Source organism: Haemaphysalis longicornis, unplaced genomic scaffold, assembly GCF_048455015.1.
Source record: "Haemaphysalis longicornis isolate Haplotype H1 unplaced genomic scaffold, Haemaphysalis longicornis Haplotype H1 scaffold_3, whole genome shotgun sequence".
NCBI lineage: Eukaryota > Metazoa > Arthropoda > Arachnida > Ixodida > Ixodidae > Haemaphysalis > Haemaphysalis longicornis.
In genome coordinates this window covers 173,346,511-173,366,250 of record NW_027526335.1, presented here as the reverse complement: position 1 = coordinate 173,366,250, position 19,740 = coordinate 173,346,511, and positions in this window count along the sequence as shown.

Below are 19,740 nucleotides of genomic sequence, written 5' to 3'. Positions count from 1 at the left end.
TGCGACTGGGCTGCAGTATCGACAACCAGATTTCCGGAGATTTGTAAACAAGCACTGTTTCCTTGTGATCGCAATCTCGGAATCACGTCTATCTGAAGAGGTACGCCTATCAGGATACACATTACTGCGTTCCAAAACTGATGTGCCTTCAACAAGGGCACTTTTAGCTCTCAAAAATGACCTCACCATTATACGCCATGATTTGACGCCAAGTGATGAAAACGAATACGTAGCAGCCACTGTGCAAATCGAAGGTATGTCTTTCACTGTCATTGCTGCCTGCATACCACCCCGAAAGGCGTTAGATTGCGACCGTTTGGAGAGAATCCTTCGTGCTACGCCGCCTCCGCATATACTCACTGGTGATTTCAATGCGCATCATCCGTCATGGGGAAGCCGCAGAACAACAATTAAAGCGCAGCACTTGCTAGATATTGCTTATCAGCACAATATGACTGTACTTATTACCGGAGAACCAACTTTTTTCCGTAAAGGTGTTTCCAGCGCTCTTGACGTCACCCTCGCTTCCTCTACGCTGCTTTCCAGATTAAGCTGGTCTGTGGATATTGAATCCCATGGCAGCGACCATATCCTTACCTACATAACACTGGACGGTGTTCCGGGTAGTCATAGAAAACATAAGGTCCGATTCACAAACTGGGAGGGGTTTACCACAGCAGTCCAAGAGGGCCTGAGTTCAGGGTTATCCTACGACAACTTTGTAACCACGGTGGCTAATGTGTGCGAAATGAGCCCAATGACTTTTCTATTACCCAAGTTATTTTCTGTTGCCGACCCAGAGTTTGAAAGTCTTCGTGCCATATGCCCGCGAGCAGAAAGAAGAGCGCGTAAAACACTGGCACCTGAAGACATTCGAGAATCCAGACGAGTGCAGAAGCGCATTCAACGGCACATGGGCAACTTGGCTAAACGTGAATGGACATCTTTCTGCTCAACGTTGGACCCCAGGAAACCACGCACTAGAATATGGAGCCTAGTCAGAAGTATTCGCACACCACCGACGTGTCTCCACCCATTTAACTCAGTTTGATTACGTACCAATTCCACATTCTTAGACGTCGCTGAGATGTTCTGTGCAAAAATTGCGGCCACATCAATGTCAGTTGCCTCACTTCCATTTTCGGATAACGGACGCCTATCACATCACACGCCCCTTACGGATGCCCCGTTTACAATACCGGAACTCGACATGGCTTTATCTGCAGTTAACAAGTCCGTTTCCCCTGGTCCAAACGGCAAAACTTATACTGCTCTGACCCATCTGGGATAAAAGGGAAAGAGATTTCTCCTGGACATTTTCAACCAATCCTGGAGGACCGGTTGTCTGCAGCCCAGCTGGAAGACTGCTCGCATTGTGCCTATATTGAAACCAGGAAAAGATCCCGCAGACATTCAACCGTATGGACCCATTGCGCTTTTGAGCTGCGTAGGCAAGCTGATGGAAAAAATTGTGCTGCTTCGGCTAGATTGGGATCTAAATACTACAAATGTTTACCCGCCACCAATGTCCGGTTTCCGCAAAGTCAGGAGCAGTATCAACAATGTAATCGCCCTTGCTAATTGCGTCAAGCGCGAAAAAGCACTCCGTAACACCGTTATAGCGGTGTTTTTGGACATTAAGGCTGCGTATGACTCCGTCACGCATGACGCTATCCGCTTTCAAATGCGCTCATCGGGTATTAATGGTCGTATGTACGATTGGCTGTCGAATTACCTTAGCGACAGAAGCATCTTCATGACCACCTCTGATGGCGACACATCGAAGCACACCGTAACTCGTGGCATTCCACAAGGAGGAGTACTCAGCCCAGTGCTTTTTAATATTTCCCTCATCGGCATTGAAAAATGTTTGCCACCTCATATCGCGATTTCCTTATGTGCTTATGATATTTGCATATGGTGCTTAGGCCACAATAGGCGTGTGCTTCATGCGAGGCTTCAGCGGGGAATAGATTCTATCTCAGAATTCCTCGCAGTGCGTGGACTCGAAATCTCGGCAACAAAATTAGCCGCCATCGCTTTAACGAAACGAGATGTCACACGGTACGAGCTCACGGCAATGAGGATACCAATACCTTATGTCACAAATCATAAATTTCTTGGCGTCACATTTGGCAGATTGTTGACATGGACACCCAATATTCGCAGTTTGAAAGAAAAGTTCTCGTCATTTTTCAACATCTTCCGAATGCTTTCCAGCAACACTGGTGGCTGTACAGTTTACTCCCTTCTTCGTCTCTACGACGCTCTCTGCGAAGGTCGTTTACGCTACAGCCTTCCTGTGTTGTTTCTCCTCTCAGCAGAATATCTCAAGGCTTTGGAAAGCCAGGAGGCGCACACTGTCCGAGTGTGTATCGGCGTCTCAAAAACAACATTCACCCTGGGAACTATCATTTAATGTAGACGATTAACGCCGGTAGCGCTGCGCAAACAGCAACTGCTTCGGGCATGTTAGCGTTTTGTCACGAGACAACGTCACCATCCATTGGCTGAGACCTCTGCTTGAGATCTGCAGGACCTTTTACCGCAACATTACGAGATCCCATCTCCGCCTTCGTACTCGCTATGGTTGCCCCCACCCATTAGTATTCACACAGCCGTGCCAGGATACGCGAAGAGCAAATGTTCCTGCTCCAGGTCTTACGTTTTACACTCTACAACTTCCAGAAAGCAAATACACCGGCCATAAACACATATACACTGATGGCTCAGTGACAGAAGGATCGTCCACGATTGGTGTTTGGATATCTGCGTCGTGCACTACGAATAACCAAAAAACTCAGTCACAGGACGTCATCAATAGTGACTGAGCTCGCCGCCATCTGTGCTGGTCTTGAATACATCACCACGCAGTCACCCAGCCAATGGGCTATCTTTACTGATTTTCGCGCGGCCCTTCAATGCCGTCAGACTTTTCCTACTGACCAGCTAGTCTGGGACATTCGGTTTCTACATCACCAAGCCATCAGTGCTTCCCATTTCGTCGAGCTACAGTGGATACCGGCACATTTCGGTGTATCGGGTAATTCTACAGCGGACGCTGCAGCTTCCCAAGCTCGCAATTGCCAAGTGCCTACTGCGGAACTACCGTTCTCCAAGAAGGATGCCGCCGCACTTGCGTGTCGTGTTGCGCGGCAGGTACAGCTTTCAATATTGGCGGATCCATCACGTCGCTACACCCCGCTCTATTCTGTCGACCCAGAATGTACTTTCAAATTGTCCTCTAATCTCACCAAACCAAACCGTAATACACCGCAGACGCCTGAACGTCACCTACACTAGCCTTTTTCATTTCAAGCTTCAGCACCAGCTCACCCCTCACCCCTCTGTCCAGACTGTGACTGCCCCGAAGATATTCACCATGTCTTATTTGTGTGTAAAGGATATGACGAACCAAGACGTTCCTTGACAGTGACTTTGGACCGGATACCCACATCGTGTCTTACGTTGAATGATGTGCTTGACCCGTGGTCAAGTGCAAAGATGGCTTCACGTGCGACGAGGGCCTTCCTAAGCTTCCTTCGCAGTTCAGGCCTAGTTCACAGTCTTTAACAGTGGCGATCATTGATTCGACATGTGGTGCAGGACCGTGACCGGCATCTTTGCTCTCTCAAACTCTTAATGGTGTCCCAGTGACATTTCTCCAGTGCGTTCGAACATTTCTCAAGTGTGTTTAACACTTCTTTTATTTTTACCTCGAACTACTGAACTCTGTCTACAGACCTCATGTCGTTTTTTTTTCATTTGTGTAACTATTAACCTGACGTAGCATGTTAGGCTATCTGCTGGACAGAACTCGTCAGCATCATTAAACTTCATTCTCTCTCTCTCTTTTTCTTTTAGTGTACATTTTTACCGGCCCCATCGTAACTTATTGTAGCCGGATGGTTCAATCAGGAGGTGCACCGAATTGCGAGAACCAAACCGAGCAGTTATCATTGACAGTTTTCCTCTGCCGCACATAGAAGAAATTCTGCAGTCGCTCCAGGGAGCCACGCACTTCTCTAAACGGGATTTAGCATCCACCTATCATCAAGTTCCTTTACATGTCGACAGTCGAGATCTCACGGCGTTTATAGCCCATGAAGGTCTATTTCATTTTAAACGAGTTTGTTTCGGCTTAGCGTCCGCACCAGCGGCCTTTCAACAAATGATGCATAGCATCCTTCAAGGTTGCACCGGAGTGCAATGTTATATTGACGATATCGTAGTATATGGCAGCTCTCAGGAAGAGCATGATTATAATCTGCGTCAAGTGCTGCAGCGCATTTCACAAGCAGGCGTGAAGCTTAATGAGAAGTGTCTTTTTGATGGTCATGAACTTTCATTTCTTGGTCATGTAGTATCTGCAAACGGCATCCAGCCTATTAGCAAAAATCTCAAGCAGATTGACTCATTCGCACAACCGTCCAATGTCTCTCAGCTCCGCGCGTTCCTTGGACTCGTAGAGTATTACTCCAAGTTCCTACCTCACTTAGCAGAAATCGTTGAACCCACGCGGAAACTTATCAGAAAAAATCATCCGTTAGTCTAGGATAAGGAAATCGAGGATAGCTTTCAGAGGGTCAAAGCACTCCTGCATACGGCACCAGTCTTGTCTCTTTTCGATCCGAACCTCCCAGTTATAGTAGCTACAGATGCATCTGATTATGGCATTGGCGCTGTCCTTCAACAACAAGATGGACATATTACTCGTACAATTCAATATGCCTCTCGGCCACTTACGCCAGCTTAACGTAAATATTCAGATGGCGAAAAAGAAGCGCTTGCATGTCTGTGGGCCTGCAAAAAATGGCACTCGTATCTGTGGGGTCGACGGTTCACATTAACTCGATCACCAGGCCCTCGTCACACTCTTGTCATCAAAAGGGTCGGGACGCCGCCGGTTACGTATCGGGCGTTGGTCAGCGAGGCTCTTAAACTATACATTTGATGTCCAGTACCGGAAACGAGACCACAATAAGGTTGCCAATGCGCTCCCGCGAAATCCCCAAAATACTCAGATAGAACAAACATCTTTCGAAGAACAGGTCATAGCGACAGTCGATTCTTTCATCCATAAAAAAGTCCAAGAGGGTACAGCCCAAGATCCAGTATTATCAGAGGTTGCATCGTATTTAAATCAACAGTGACCCCCAAAAAGGCAACTTTCGCAAAGTGTTCACCCCCACTTCAAAGTCAGGCATGAGCTCTCCTTAGTGGAGAATATCATTTGTCGGGTTGAACAAGTCGTTCCCCCGTCCAGTCGGCGCAAACGCATTTTAACGCTCGCCCACCAAGGACACCCAGGCATTACTCGGATGCAAGCATTCCTTAAGCCGGAATACTGGTGGCCGGGTCTTCGCCACGATGTCAAGCAAGTAGTAGTCACCCAATGTACTACATGTCACTCCGTTGACAAGTCGGCAAAAATACAACAAAGTCCATTGCAACCTGTTCAATATCCTGATAAACCTTGGTCAAAGCTGGGGATTAACATCATAGGTCCTTTCGTGACAGCGCCAGCAAACGGTCGCTACATTATAGTGCTCGCCCATTATTTCTCCAAATGGCCGGAAATATGCTTTACAACACCCATTTCCTCCTCCACCATCATAAAATGTTTGGCCGACGTTTTATTTATTTATTGATACTGCAATACCTCAGTGGGATGATGAGAAGGTCTTCCGGACGAACTGGTATCTGATAACGGAACCCAATTCACTTCTTCCGAATTTGAAGCGTACTTGCGCCTTAAAGGCATGAAACATAACAAGTCGTCCCTTTACTACCCAGGGGCTAACGGTCAGGTAGAAAGGTTCAAAAGAGTGCTTAAGGGCTTCATTCAGTGTGCCATTGCCGAAAAAAACATCTCCAAACAGCAGTTGATGAATACATTTCTATATATAGAACTACACGCCACACAACCACCAAGCAGTCTCCTTTTCTCCTACTTCGAGGTCGTATTTCCTGAACCAGGTTGTCGATTGTGGGTTTCCATGCACAGCGCTTTAATAAAAATCCATATAAGGAATGGTCAGAACTGCGTCGAAACGTTGAGCTCCAGCATGCTCGCATGAAAAGAGACTATGATCGTCGACATACCGCTTCGGACAAAGTGTTCCAACATCAGGATACGGTACGCATCAGACTTACGATTACCTCCAAAACAAACTCCACGTACTCATTACCCAGGCGCATTCGCCGTAAAGTCGCTGAGAACACGTACGAAATCAAATCAAATCAAATCAAAAGTTTATTTCGCTCACAGCTACATCGACGTGAAAAAGGTACATCGAAGGGGCAAGAAAAAAAGCTGCAAGAAGCAGCTTGACAGGGCCCTTGACCCCCGTCCAGCAATGAACGGCGTGTGTGCTAAGAGGGTATATACAAAAAACGCACTGAAAAATACACTTTTTTTATATGTCATAGCAATATAAAAACATAAAGTGCAATAAAACCAATTTGGCGGTACGACAGGAGTAGGCCTACATGCAGTGTACAGTAATCAAAAGACTTATGCATGAACTGCAACACGCAAACCGAGTACAAAAAAAAAGAATTACGATCGCGTACATTAACCATACTAGTATTCCGAGTTTTACAATGTTCGAAAAAGAAAACACATCGTGTTCGCACCAATGAAATCACATTTTATCATCTAAAAATAGATTTAAAATGCCATGTCTGTTTAACAATAAAATGTCGATTGGTTCCCGGTCAAACTTGTTAAGTACAATAGGCAAGGTGCTTTTAATTCGTTGGCACCCGTAGTCAGTACGTGAAAATGGAACTTGCAATGGGGACCGGTATCGATAAGAATAAAGGCTATGAGTCATTGTTAGGGCAGCTGCAGCTAAAAAAGAACTTTGTTTTTCTAGCGATGCTTTCTTGTACCTGCGCAGTAGCTGATAATTGTATATATCACCAGCACGGAGCAATTTATGCTTTTGAAAAAGTGGCTGAGTGTGTTCTAAGTACGAGACATTATCTATAGCCCGCACGGCCTTTTTTTTGTATTAGTACTAGTTTCTGTAGGTTCTATGAAGTGGTGTTTGCCCGTACTAATGCGCAATAATTGAGGTGGGACTGCAGGAGGGAGTTGTACAAAAGTTTCTTGATGTTACATGGGAGTTCAGGGCGATGTCTGCTAATGACACCAGCAACCTTCCGTGCTTTTGAGCAGATAGAATTAACGTGGTCATTCCAACTCATATTTTCCGAGAATGTAACCGCAAGTGTCTTTATTAATTTTTCGATATCAATTGTATAGGGTCCCAATATAACGCTATTCGGTTAATCTAAAGAGGTACCTCGAGAACGAAAAAGAACGCACTTCGTTTTTGATTCATTCAGTGATAGGCCGTTTAGTTTGGACCAACTTTGAAGCTGATAACAAATGCGATTTCCATTGGGCAAAATTTCTGGCAAATCCTTTCCATGGACCAGCACAGTGCAGTCATCAGCGTAGATAATGAACCTGTTAATGGAGTCTATCCGTAAAATGTCATTTATATAAAATAAAAAAGCACCGGTCCAAGAATACTACCTTGCGGCACTCCAGCAGTTATTTGACGAGTGTGAGATTTACATTCATTAATTTCTACGTACTGATTTCCAGAGCTTAGATGTGAACGCACAAATTCTATGGGAGTCCCCCGAAAATCGTATCGTCCCAGTTTAGCAAGTAAGAGCTCATGATTTACGCTATCAAACGCTTTGCTGAAATCTATGTATATGCCTAACGTCGTTGGCTTATTTTCTATGTTTTCCAAAATTGCTTCCTTCTGGGCTAACAAGGCGGATTCCGTCGAGCGACTTGCCCCAAAACCGTACTGAGTCTGTGATCAGGTTGTACTTTTGTGTAAAGCTACTGATTCTAACATTTATTATTTTTTCCAAACAATTAGAAAATACTGGTAATATAGATATTGGTCTGTAGTTGCCTATTTTGTTTTTATCACCCCCTTTTTAAGTAACCGTTACTCTAGCCAATTGCATATTTCTTAAGAAAGTGCCAGTTTGCAAAGCGAGGTTGAAAATATGCGTTAGTACGGGAGCTATGATGTCAAGCACATATTTTACTGGTCTGATTTCAAGGGCATCAGCATCTTTGCATCGACTATTTTTAGGACTCTGGAAAGCGACAACGACTTCCGAAATATCTGCTGGCCGTAAAAATATTGTATTTTCAGTTTCAGGAATATTATGCAAGATTTCTGTGTTGTTTACATCAACGTGGCCACCAAGTCCGGTAAAATAGTGGTTAAACTTGTCCGATAGCTCCACTCCAGTTAGGATTTCACCATCAGCTACAATTTCTTCCAGGCGAGAAGCACGGGGTTTCCGGTTGATTATCTCGTTTAACTTTTTCCACACGACATCACTGCTGGGGGGGCAGCCGCAGTCAAATATGCGATAATAGTAATCTTTCTTTGCCTTTTCTATCTGTTTCTTAAGTTTATTTCGAAAATTTTTAATTCAGTCAATGCTGGCGGCTCTCGGGATTTGAGAAATGCGTAGTAAAGTTTGTTCTTTACTTTATTTGTTTTACAATATTCGGACTGATCCATGGTTTTCGCACTTTCTTTGTGTGTTTATATTCTCTCAGTGGGAAAGATTCGAAATACACTACCTTTAAAAGGTCCACAAAAGCATAATAAGATAAATTTGCAACCTGTAGGGCGAAGATCTCAGCCCAGTTTACTCGGTCAATATTGTTTCTAACGGTGTTAAGTGTGTTCGGTGATATTACGCGGTATGAGCCTTTGTTAGGCTCGCACCTTGGCTGGCGCCATGCTTATCGACAAAACGGAATATTGGCATGTGGTCGCTTATGCCGTAGCTCAGTACCCCCTATATGTTACGATCCCTTGAAGAGTTTGTGATGAACATGTCAAGAAGTGAACACGTTGAGCTGGTAACACGTGTTGGTAGTGTGATGACGTTGCAGAACCCATTGACGGGTTCTGCAACGTCAAATGGAAGACGAAACCCGTTAGAACGCGTCCAAATTAACTAGGACACGCATGCAAGCAGTCCCGCAACACTTCGAGGAACGCTCTCCTTTCCCTATCGTAGACCTTCAGCAAAATGCAAATTAAACAAATAATTCAGGCACATTCGAGTAGCAAGAGTTACAATCCTTGCCACAACCTTGAACCACCCACGACATCAACGAGCCGACCACATCGCCGGGGTCGCCATCACCACCCGCAGCCACAAAACAAGCAACGGCTTCACACCACCTGTCGGAATCGTCGCATAGTGCGTCAATGACTTCCGACCATCCACACAGGACTAGGAAACTTCCCTCGCATCTTCAAGACTACGACCTCAGCTGGATGTTTTGACCTCACTACGTGAAAACATCGTCAAAGTGAAAGTGCAAGTGAAGGTGAAAGTTGGTGTTTTCTTTCCCTCTTCCTTTCCCTGGACACGTGTCCTCCGTGTTAAACAATCTTTTTCCATGTGAACTCTTATTAGGAGAACAACATCACCATCAGCTCGGCCTCTCTGCGTCTGGTCTCCAGTGCGAACGGGACGTTTGCAATGTGGCACTACTTCCAGGACCACTACCTGAAAATGTCTACTTTTCTTTTCGTAATTCGTAGGTGAAGTCACTGCACTGCGCTTAGAGGTATTTATTATATGTGCATTGTGGTTCCCGTATCGGTGGTGCTATTTTGGAAACATGTCATGACACGGTATTCGTACATACGCCGTATCTGAAATTAATTTCCATGTTTCAATACGGTCGTCATAAAAGGTGTAAATGCAAACATCCAACTGCTTCTCTTTCGTACCCAGCACAGTTTCCACGAACAGTAAGTGGATTCCATGTGTCACATCGGCCACAAGTTGTTGGTGATGAACTCCGGTGGCTGGCTCTAAATGTAACAGATTGAATTTCACTGTGTGGAAATCGCCTCGAGCGTTTGTCTCCTGCATCGACCTTCGGGGCCGCCGCAGACGCGACACCACAATATATATATATATATATATATATATATATATATTTACAGTAAAGCCCGCTTATATCGATATAGCCAGAATTCGATATAGATAGTGAAGCAACAAAAAAAACTTCTAGGAGAGCAATCTTCCATATGTAGTCACGAGCTAACGCTGACCTCTAACTACTCTGCAGTTCACTATTGATAGGACACTTTCTCGAAAAGAAAACATTGATTTATTGGGGCGGCAGAACTGTGTGATTGTAGCCTGCTTCTTGGAGCACAACGCCTTGCTGGTGACTGCTTGCTCCACGGTATCTAAACAGTCCACAAGCACAAGACCACTGCCCTCAATGGCACTGCAGTATCGCCGTAGCAAGGCCACGGCAGGGACGGCTTCGCACGTGCTCGGAAGCGGTACGGAGTCCTCGGCGTCTTCGACAGAGCGGAGACAAGCATGGATACAAGCAAATAATGGCGAACCCAGCGAACCGAGCAAGTGCGGGTAGCGAGTGGCGCGGACTTCAAGTTTGGTGACACCGCAGCCTGCCGCGCCCGCTTTCGGCTCCAACGGCATGCACGCGTGGAATGAATCAATGAATGAAAGCTTTATTACTATATATCTTTTCCCGGTGTAGGTCCCCTCTGTCCATGGAACCTATCGTGGCTTCCTAGGCGGCGTCATGTGGACTAGGTTGAGTGCTTGTCGGGGGCTTGTTGACGTCCCTTGCAGTAGCGTTCCAGGTTTTGCTTGATGAAAGCGGGGAGGGCGGTTTGTTCTTCACGTGACGAGAGTCCCACAATGCTTTCTTCACCCGGTCCGGCCGGTTTGGGCGCGCCCGGCTCCCGCGGGAGTCGCAAGCGACACCCGCGCCAGCGCTGCGCCCCGATGTAATGCGGAAAAGTCCGCCGCATGCCTAAGGAGAGCGAAACATCCGGCGCGGGAGGGTTTGATATAGGCAATATAAGCGGGCTTTACTGTATATATATATATATATATATACTGTTACGTGACGGCCGGACGCAGGAAAGGAACAAAGGCAGATGCGAGCGATGTATTCATACTATATACACGATGTCGGCCTTCAGGGAGCCCGCCCAGCTGGGGATTATTCTTCTTCCCTGGAGATTGGACCGATAGCTCTCTTCTTTCCGTGACACATCCCCCTCGAGGCAATCAAATCTCCCAGTTCGGGCGTGACACGTGTGCCGACTCATGTTCTTCGTTAGCCCATCGCTGCGGGCCCCACAGTTTCCCGGCTGCACTGCAAGCTGGTAGATGAGGTGCAAATTTTAAATGCCTGAGAAAAGCCGCCGCACTGCAGCTTCCACCGCGGGTTCTGAGGAGAAGCGCCAGGCCGCAGCAGTGGACTTGTTCTTCACAAGAAATTGCCCAGCTTTAAAAAAAGGGGCAAAAAGTTTTTTTTTTGCCATTTCTGCGAGGCAGGAAAAAAGCACGCGGTATCTTTCAACCCGAATAGAGTAAAACCAACCTCCCGTAAACTCTTACATAATGCAGGTATCAGAGCGATTTGTTGGGGAGGCAGTGCTGCTACAAAAGTTTTGGTCCTTTGCTGGAAATCCAGCCCGATCGGCATGGTTTACGATTGCTAAGAACAACAGCGCGCCAGATCGTAGTTCGGTTTTCTGAAATACGAGTATTTTGCAGTAGCATTGGACAACAAGTTGATGCGTTTAATAAGCAGTTCTTCGCGTATATTTTAATAATCATACTTCACTTGCGTGCAGCCCATCAAAAATACTTGGCTTCAGAATTGTAAGAGTAGCGTTTCCATTCACCTTTTCTACTACGAATATTTGGGTCACATCTGTGGCTTCCGTAATGGTTGAGAGCGTGTGTTATCCCTGCCGAAATTTAAAAGATGGAAAACTGGAATCAAAGACTGAAACTCAAAGAATGAAATCGTCTTTTCTTCGCGCCTTCCGCGGGCTTAAGATTATCATTATCCAGAGTGCGGCAGTCACGTCTGGGCAAATTTCTGCGGCATCTTGTGAAGATGTTTCAGGTCCTCTTTTTTACGAGAATAAGTTCTGAAAGTTTTCGGGGAAGAATGGTCGTGTATTCCTGTTATTACGAAGATTGGAACACCGTTCCAAACTGCAGACGCATAATAAGAAACTAGTTTTGTCAGCATGTCTGAAAGCGGACAGTAATTCGCGGCTTTTGGGAGAACAACGTTTACTAACAAAAAAGCTGTCAACATATCAGATTTATTATGCTATGAAGCAGTTTCAATCAGAATCACTGGACGCGCATCTTGAAACCGGGCATGGCGCAAGAGTTCTCCGAAAACCAAACCCGGACCATCTAAGCGCAGAAACCTGGTGACAAGAGTTCTTGATGGTGTCGTTGCCATTTGAACCTAAATGGGGAAGAAGTATGGTGAGGCAGCTCAAGATCGTTGCTGAGGATGACGATGAGGCGTCGCTTGCGGAAATTCGGCGTAACAATGAGAAATTAAAAAATCCCGAACAAAGAAGACAAGCTTCTTTACCGCTCAACGACCCCAAGTAACTTTTTTAATTGCATCAACATAGGCGGCTGTGGCTCTCACAGCCCAAAACATTTTCGTCCCAAACGGACGCTGGCTGCAACAACTCTAATCTCTTCGACTGCAACCATCTTTATCGTAGCTACCGGCGCCACTTCAAACGGATGTCTTCGAAGTTAGAGGTTTGGTCGATGTGGGCGCATGGGTCACCAAGGTTCCGCGATGGAGCAGAGTTGAGTTGGTATCGAATTAGCTCGGGAATAAGTTCACCACGCAGTTATGGTCTGGGCCTCTGCGCAGCTGGAGAAACCACATGGCAGGCGCAGTATGTATTCGTCTTTTTTCGCGGCTTCCAAAGATAGGGAATCATAATTCATAATGTACTCGGTGTCTCAGTAGTATGAAGCGATTTCAATTTTACATTTTTTGGAAATGTGATGTTATAGCCAGGGCCTGTTCGAGCGACTCTTGGAAGCAAGGCCGTCCGCTTCCTCTCCTTACCCCATTGTAGGCAATAGACATTTCGCACACGCGCTTCCGCTGCGCGCCTTACATAACAAGTTGCCAAAAGAACAGGCAACAAATGATCTATACGATATAAATGCTTTATCTATCGATGCCAGCGTCACGTCTTTTTACATCGACATATTCGTTGGGTCCATGACATTTAATTGTCCCTTTTGGGATGTAATCTCAAATTCTCCATTTTTCTCGCAGTACCCGCTCCACAGCGCATACCTTTTTATGCTCTCCAGAAAATACACGTCACGCAAAATACATTTACATTAGTAGCGACCCCGATATTCCTAATGTAATGAAAATGTGGCCTAAACTTCCTTTAAAAACATTTCGAAAGCGATTTTGAGTCAGCAAAAAAAAATATGATGAGCCTTTTATCGCAAACATCTTTTTGGCACATAGATGTGTACTTGAAGAACTATCAATTGAAGAAAAAAAAAGGTGTTTCCCTTGATTCATCCTTAAATCACATGTATTTGAAATAATTTTCGTGCTTTTAAAACTTTAAATTAGCCATTTATTTAGTGCTAAGCCGCGTTAGACCCAGAACCTGACATTTTTTCTATTTCAAGTTTACGTTGCAGATAGAGAGCACGGAACAATTCACGCTCTAGGTTGTTATGGTTTCTATCTGGGAATTTTATGTCATCATTAAAACCAACTACTATTGCTTCAGAATTGCTTCTTCTTCGCACAAAGAATGCGGTACCAAGTATTATTTTAATTTAATGGCAGACTGCTTTGTCACTTCCAAAGGAAATTTCTGATTTCCTTCCCATCGAGTGTTGTATATAGTCCCCTTCTCACACGTACGGTCTACATAGATGTTATTCAAAACTTACAATTTAACCGCCAAAAATAGGCAGTATTTTGTTTCGTATCATTGTTATATACTTACCGCCACGTCTGCCACTGTAGAATGGGTTCGAGCTGATGCCTCTCGAAGTAGAAGGTCCGGATCTTTATACTGAACATTTTGAAAGAAAATCTTAACACATTAAGGGGGACTCATCAGTAACATTCGTACAAGATTTACTACTTCCTAGCCCACGGACTTAAAAACCACCCTGCACCTATAAGAAAAGCTTTACGAATACATATCAATGTTCATTGCGGCCTAGTTCACTTATTTTAGAGATATGCCACTTCTCCACTAAAACAAAAATAAAACTCTTCCTTGCTGGACAGCTTGCGCCATCTACATAAAACTGGCTAAACCAAAATTCATTCCTTGTTTTGCTGCCTCCTCTTATTCTGGGGCCTCCTGGCGCTACTTCCGCGCGGGCCGATACAGCTGTCTTCGGGTGCCCTTGTCCCGACGAAGGTCAGAGTTTGGAGAGAGCGCTCTTCGTAGAGCGCGGAGAGTTCGGGAGCTTATTATATTCGGAGTCGATAGAAACATTCGAAGGTGTGGTGAAGGGCTGACCTTTTCGTTCTTCTTCGTCTGCCTTAAAACGGAGGGCGTTCACCAGTTGATGGTGATTCGTGAGAGCAGTGTAAGGCCTTGTACTTGCACAGAAAACTGGAATTGAGTTTCGTAACACATGTAATTGTTTTAATAGCGTAAATTCAGATAAGTGCATGGTAGAGGAGAATTCAAAAAATAAAACACTGAAAACAGAAACGTTTAAAAGTTATGAAAATGAACTGAAGAAATCAAGAATACATATACAGTGCCCTTACACAATGTAAACAAAAAGATTCCTGAAAAAGCAAACCAAAATACGAACAAACCCCTTGAAAACTCACCAAGCGAGTAACGCTCTACATGTGCGAAAACATGCATGCTTGTTGAGCTTAACATTGTTGTTCGCTATCATAGTATAGAGCGACAACTTGGCATCTCAGTAACTTAGGCCGGCTCAATAATTCATGGAACCAAGAATGATACCGGTAGCGCTCAAAGACAGGAAACGAGCCTTTTGGATCAGGAAGCAAACTTCTGTAGAAAATATCCCAGTTCCAATTCAGAAAAAGAAATGGACTTAGTCTGGCCATGTAGTGAGACGGAATGAAAACCAGTGGGCCGGCAAGATTACCGAGTGGCCACGGAGAGACGGCTGTAGAAGAATTGGAAAACCATTAAACAGATCAAGGAAGACAAGAAATTCGGAGACAATTCGGAGACAAGAAATGGTCTCGGGCAACGCAAGACAGGAGCGGCAGGAGGTCCATGGGTATTTGTCCTGCGGTAAGCTTAAATTGCCTGATGATCACATTGTTGATAATGATAGTAGTGTAAATAAAGATAATTGGAATTTGAAAAATAAAAACACAAAAAATATTACGGTAAAAGATTGTAGAAATGAACTTCCAATGAACACAAGATTCTGGGTGCATCTAGGTCTGCTTACGTGCTTTGAAGGTGAAAACAGGGCGATACTTGACAACAACTTCTTTCCTGCCGCATAGTATTTGCTTGCTTTTTCTACGCTTTTACATCTTTGTCTGTTGGCCCAAAATACTTCAACTGGTTTTTTTTTTTTTGGCACGCCGTCTTTCCGTCTGTTTCTTCTATTTGATTTATGCGAATTTTGTCCGCAAATGGACCCGGCACATGCCACAGCCTCACTTATTGATGGTTGTGCGCGCAGATGTGCACCTGTTGTACTCAAGGGCCCCGACGTTCAGTGTCACGCGGCGCGCACTATTCCGTGAATTTTACGTTTACAATTCACACTGTCCTAGATTTTGTGAAGCGCGCACCTAATTCACTCGAAACTACCAATTCCATGCCAATCCCCGAAGTGGGCATGTGACAGGAAGAAAGAAAGACCAACATCAACAAATTTTTATTTATTTATTTATTTATTTATTTATTTATTTATTTATTTATTTTAAAACACTGCAGGCCATAAAAATGGCCCAAGCAGGATTGGGAGGTGTTTTAATCATAATGATATGAAGAATTACATAGTCGTTTTGGGGTTTGCAAAAAGGGATATATATATATATATAATTGCATTCAAAATTTGCTTTCTGCTTCAGCTCGTTTGAATTGCTGAAGGGTGCTAATTAATGGGTAATTCGGATTTTATTCACAACTAAGTTTCCTTTTACAGCCTCTTTCTGGAAATAATTTAGTATTTTGAAGTACCCACGTATTTAACAACCGATTTAGCTGTGGCCAATCCCCCTCATGGGTACGTGCAAAAATCTTTCAGGACATCATCATCATCAGCAGCAGCAGCAGCTTTTTTTATACAGCTCGCCACGCCCTGGAATAGCACAGACGGCAGAGCAACCTGTTTCTACTATAGAGACCCGTGTACAAGTATCACCGGATCGCGCCCGTACATTTTGCGCTATGCTTAGACCTTTCTAGGAATGTGAAGGAGGAAGCCTAGTTGGACCATTTCTAGATCTGCTCTTGAACTTTTCCATGAACTTCGCGGCCGCGCCCGTCACGAGTGAACCAGCTCCCTCAACAGCAGCCTGCAACGCCGGGCTGGTTCGGCTATCTAGCCAGAGCCATTTTCCGGCGCTGCCTGCGTGGCCCTTTCCCGGAGCCTTCCTTCGACCTACTTCAGCACTCCGGTTTCACTGCTGTTTCCGGGCTCGCCTTCTTTCTTGGCGCGCAATCCCCAGCTCCAGCTTCCCGGCTCGCACAACTTCTCTATTTAGAAGCGAAGCATCTCTTGGTCGGGGCTATGTCCCTCCCTTGTCGGTGTCGTTGCTGCGCCGTCCACACCCCCCCTGTGCATGCTCGGCTTCTGAACGCGCGGTGGTGTCTTACCCTTCAATGGCTCCTGGAGCGACACTGTTACCGGTGTCTTCCTGGGCCGGCGCGAGACGAGCACGCTTCAAGCGCCTTCGACGTTTCATCGTCGTCGGCAGCGGCGTGCGTCAGCGAGTCTCGGCGGGCCGTGATTACAAGCAGCCCAACACCATCCGGGGAACGAGAATCGACCTCATCTTCAGCAACTTTAGGGTTCATTCACTACAACAGCCCTTCACTTTACATTTCACAGACCATATGGCGGTCCTAATCAAAGCGGAACGGCAACCACAGTTTGGCGTCACCTACGTTGAAATTGAGGATGATAATGCTTAAATAAAGACAAACTCATACCACGTACAACGTCTCTCTCTCTGTCTCTTTAATGCCTCTCCACTCTAACACCGCCCCCCCCCCTCCAATAAAATTACTCCATCTTCTCGTAGGACAACCCTGAGTAGTATACGAAACAGCCATGGGGTCAACGCACTGTCCCAATTCGTATTTCCGGTAACTGAAAAGTGTGGTAGTTACCATGGAAACCAAACGGTAAATATAACGGTAGCTACGTACCTCAACCTCACGGAAACGACGAACTGAAAACTAATGGGCACTTGAATCGACCCCATGCCTGCTTCGCATACTACTCAGAGTTCCCCTACGGGAAGATGTAATTTTTTTGAACACCCATTTCTGAACATCAATGTTAGCTTGCTTGAAGAAAATAAATTTATTGCTTTCACCTTAATATTCTTTTCATTAAATAGATAGACTAAAATACGCTTGTTGGTGAAGATTGGTTCGAAAGCCCCATGAATAGAGTTTAATCTCATTTTGTCCCGGTTTGGGAAGGGTCCGTCGGCGTGCTCGACATCGCGGATGAGAGCTCCACGTAGCTGATGAGCTGTCCATAAGTGTGTTATGCAGAGCGCGTTGCTTGTGGTGACCTCAAATTTAAGAGACGGATGTAGCGTTCCAGGATGTGTATGCGTTATCGTAACCAAGGCGTTGGACTGGGCTAGTTGGTACACGTATGAATCGAATAAAAACCAGCCGTAAACACATGACACAGAAGAAAACGACGGCACAAGCTAGCACTAACAACTGAACGAACAAGGCACTTGAACGACTAGAAACCGCAGCTTAATAAAGAAAAAAAACTAGAAACCGCAGCGATGGCTCACAGGTACAGCACTTGCCTCGTATGCGGGAGGTGCTGGGTTCGACGCCTGGTACCGCCGGGCACCCACCGGTTTCTTTAACGGGTACAGGCGTCCCTCGTCTAGTGCGGACCCTTGAAAGGGGAATCCACACCTGTAAAGCTGCCTTTACCCTTGCGACGGGCCCCTGACCCTTGTCCATCTGGTGGGGCCCCCGGCCATCATGCCGCATCGCGCCATCGCCGGGGTGAAAGAGTCTGGCGGCATGTCCTGCCACACGCGGTTGCGAGTTGAGCGTCCTCTGTGGCTGTGGAAGGCACCATGTGCATTCGTGTGCCTTGGTGGCGCCGGGCACCTACCGGTAAAATAGGTACAAGCGACTCCCCGGCCTGGCGCTCGGCCCTTGTGTGGGACTACAACGCTTCGGAAGTTCACCCGGCTTGTACGGGAAATCGCCCCCATGGAAACGAGCGCCTGCAAAAAAGCAGCAACATTTCTTTTAACGTAACCGTTTGCCACCGCTGATGCGTACTGCGAAATGCAGCGTGCGGATACTGTGGCTCCGAGTGAACGTCAAAAGAATCAGCAACGTCTTCCAGGACGCAGGTATGCAAAAAATCCAGAAGAATGCAAAGAGTGAGACAGTCACTCAGTACTAACGATCTGCCTAGCAATCTTTATAAACTTTTCTCTTTACATTGTCGTTTTATTCGGTACGGTACCTGGCCGCCTTTGATATCGTGTCACGGCAGCTTTTATTGTTGTTACAGGGTACTGAGACCTCCATACTGCGGTTCGCTCGTAGAGTTGAACCAGTGAAGGACAGAAAAGCTTAGGAGAGGCCCCGACAACACGTTTTGGCCGCTCTACGTTATTTTTGGATGTAGTCCTTTTTTTGCTTGTGGTGTGCGTACACAAGCCTCGTCCTGCGCCTTCGCACGCTCCACTGTCGTCTGCTTCGTCTCCGCCTGCCCACCACTTGCTACCGGCTTGACCCGCAGTTACGTAGGGTTTCGGTGGGCCGCCCTTCTAGGGTGCGGTTACCAGTGGCCTTTAGTGAGCCTGAAAAAACCACGTGACTTTCTCCACACTTCCACCGGGGCCTCTCCTAAGCTTTCTTATCCAAATTTGGTTAAATCCATAGGCCTACATCGCTCAAGTGTGGCGGCCATGCAGCGCCCTCTCGCGCTATGCCGCCGTGGGTTGTACGAGAGCAGACGCCCTCCATATTCTGGCCGTGGCTAACAAATAGGCGGTCGAATTCTATTGATTTATAACGGAGTTTAGCGAGGTTTCTCGTCATCACAGTGGTTTAAATATCCCTCCAATTGGCTTCACTTGCAAAACAAAGCCCAAAACGTGCGGATTTCTTATCAAGCTATCGCGCACGCCGTTGTAGCGCGGGTAGTGGTTTAATCTAGTCATGGACAAAAGAAATGAGAACACGGAAGTATGAACCAAACAAGCAAAACCAAATAACACATATAGTGGAGGTAAAGTAGAAGAACGGAAACTTGGGCTAGTTGGTATGTGTTCATTTTGGTGGAATACAGAAGCGCTCAAAAAACAAGTACGAAGGAAGAAGTAGACAGCACGGCGCTTACTCGCAACTACTCGTTTATTGAAAAACATACAAATATATACCATCCAGAGTACACGTGGTCGGATTTCCTCCCCCATTATACACACCATTACAAGACTTAACAGCGGTCGAGGCACATGCGGCAGAAAAAAATATAAGATACAACACACGCCAACTTATAGTACGCAAACCCTGAAAACAGCGCCACAACCTTAGATTGACCAAAGCATTAGTTCCGCAACGTGTGACACAGATAGGAGTATTCCTTGTCGGTCAAATTGAGGAGGGGACG